Here is a 2,835-nt window from a genome sequence, read left to right as displayed (position 1 = left end):
ATATGATCTGTGCTAATATGTTAAGTTAAGAAAGTGCAATATTTAGTAGAGTATCTCATGTCGTGAATAACATCAGTATTTACAGTCTGTGCAGAAATTTGTTTTTATACATTCATAACGTAAGGTTATTTTCTATTATTTATCTATTCTATGAGTAATGCCATTTTAATATTATTATAAGCTTTTTTTTTTTGAGCTACTTAATTTGTAAATTAAATATTGTTCTTTGTTTGAAAAGGAGTAACAGACCCTAAGTGATTTTCTTACAGTTTACCATACAAGTTTCTCTCTGGGGAAACTTTTTACGCCCTTAGACGTAATCAAAATCTCCCCCTGACCAAAAAGTGGAAACATTGGGTCGTTCTTCACAAAATTTTCTTTGGGAATTTTGGGGAAAACTGCCCAATAAGTTTAGATTTTGGTGTTTCCTTTTCGTGTTATACATAGAAGATTGCAACGATTGTGAAAGTGCTATACACTACAGAATTTGTATATGAAAATTCCAAATGAAATTTTTGACAATGCTTTTACTGTAGAACAGAAGTGTTACTTTTGTGGCAACGCTCTTCGTAATAGGAAATTATGTCCAGCACATGAAGTCTTGGTAAAAATTTGGGAAAAAGGGGGAAATTTGCTAATATCGGTTAAGTATTAAAGTTTATACTCAAGTGAATAACACTTGTTTTCTCCTGTTTTGGCTGTCACTACAAAATCTTTCTCGCGCAGTAAATGTGGTGTCGGTAAATGAGAAGTTCAATGCATCAATAGATTCCTGTAGCTCAGAAAGCATTATTAGTGAGAGTACTACTAGCGAAACTAAAAGTTTGAACAGAAATAACAAATTAAATTTCACAAAATAAAACTCATGGGTTTTTCTTCGTGATTTAGAAATTAGCGAACAGAGTTACCCCTCAACCTATCTTGGAATTTCAGAGGATTTGTGTTGTGATATAATCTTAGGCTGTGATTTTCAAAGGCAGCATAGAGCTTGAAGTTTAACAAAACCTGAGTTAACAATGCCTAGAATGACTACTTGTTGTGGTCTGTCTGCAGTTTCAGTGGAAAAGCCATTCTGTTTTACTAATCTGTCTTCCAAGTGTAAACTTTGTTAAAAAAACGGGAAATTTTCATTTGGGTAAAAAAAATTTGTGTGGGTGAAAAAATTATTGTCTCTCTCAGGGGGTATTATAGAATTTATTTTTTTTTCCCCAGGGTTTTACCGAAGCTGTAGTTGTAAAAAGACCCTTTCCCAACGATATAAAAGAGATTTTGCATTTTTTTCCAAAAAAAATCCACTTGTCCCAGAATTAGATGCCTGTGCTTCCCCCAGTACAAAGTGTTTTAACATTTGACTTAAAGAATGCATATCACCAGGTCTAGTTGAAAGAATCTAAAAAAAAAAAAAAAATGCTTTTGAGGCTAATTGCAGGTTATATTAATTATGCAGAGTTTTTTTGGGGGGTAACAAATGGAGGAGCAGCTTTTCAGCGACAAATGGATAAGTTAGCACAGCAAGAAAATATGAATGATACTTTCCCTTATCTTGATAAAATTGCAGTTGGATATCAAAAGGGAAAAAGTGAAAACATTCAAAAAATATCAAAGTTTTTCCCCTGAAAGACCTGACCCCCAAAAGAATCCAAAGACTGAAACTGCCCTTTATTAAAATTCCTTTGGTTTCTGCCTGACATGTTAATAAACCTGACCCTGAGGGGCTCTAACCCTTAGAAGAGCTTTCTCCCCCAAGAGAGCTGTTGGAATGTTTGCTTCCAATGCAAAATAGATACCCAATTTCTCAGATAAAATCCAGCCGTTAATTAAAAACCAAATTTTTTCATGAAAAGGGGACCCACTACTAAGAACAATGAATTGCCCCCTTAGTCTGTTATAAAAATTTGCCTTTGTGTAATATGCCCTGAGGCCTTTTAGAAGTTTTCCCCAAGGGAAGCTTTTTGTTTTAGGGCTAAAAAATTCCGGGATTAATTCCAGCTTTAAAAAAACCCCCACTTAAAATTTGTAAATTTGAGTCATTTTAAAACTCGAAAAACGTTTTATACCCCTGATAACATTTGCTTTTTGTTGTTGGGAAAATGGGGAGTTTAAATTAGCCATTCGATGGTGTTACGGCCCCGGGTAAAAAAATAGGCTCCTGATCTTAAAGCGGCATTTTGCTCTTGGCTTTTCCAAAAGGGTTTTGTGCCACCCGGAAATTTTTCCGCTTCTCCCCTTTTGTGAAATCCAAGAACCTACCTTTTCCAACTGAAGCCGTAAAGTAAACTTGTACTGCAGGTAAAGTTTGTGCTGAAGTAAAGCCACAGTTTTATTGCCCATCCGATGGAACCCTTATCAAAGCCACTCAACCTTAAACCCCTAAGCTTGATTTAATGGCCTTAGGTTTCAACTCGCAATGTATACATGCTCACCGTTGTGGATGGATATTCCAGATATCCTTTTGCAATTCTTTTTCCAAACAAGCATATATCAATACAGTCATCAATTGCCTTGAACAGATATTTACTCTTACTGGAATACCTGCATACATCCATCATTTCTGTCTCAGTAACTGAAATGTTACATCTCCGAAAGGGGAATTGTAACCAGTAGATTCACACCATATCCTATTGTAAGTAGGTAGAGGGTATTTAAAGGGATTTCTGGAAGGCAGTACCCGGGTTTGCACTGAATCAAGAAATCTGCCTGCACAGCAGTAGGGAGCTGTACAATCTGATCCCTTACATTCTATAACGTCATTGCTATCAAGTGCTACAAATACTACACCTCAGGTTTTTCAATTTAGGGCGTTCCCCTAGTAACACCCCCATTGTGCTGTTACAT

This window comes from Penaeus monodon, chromosome 21 (assembly GCF_015228065.2).
Source record: "Penaeus monodon isolate SGIC_2016 chromosome 21, NSTDA_Pmon_1, whole genome shotgun sequence".
Taxonomy (NCBI): Eukaryota; Metazoa; Arthropoda; class Malacostraca; order Decapoda; family Penaeidae; genus Penaeus; species Penaeus monodon.
Note: the sequence above shows the minus strand (reverse complement) of the source record.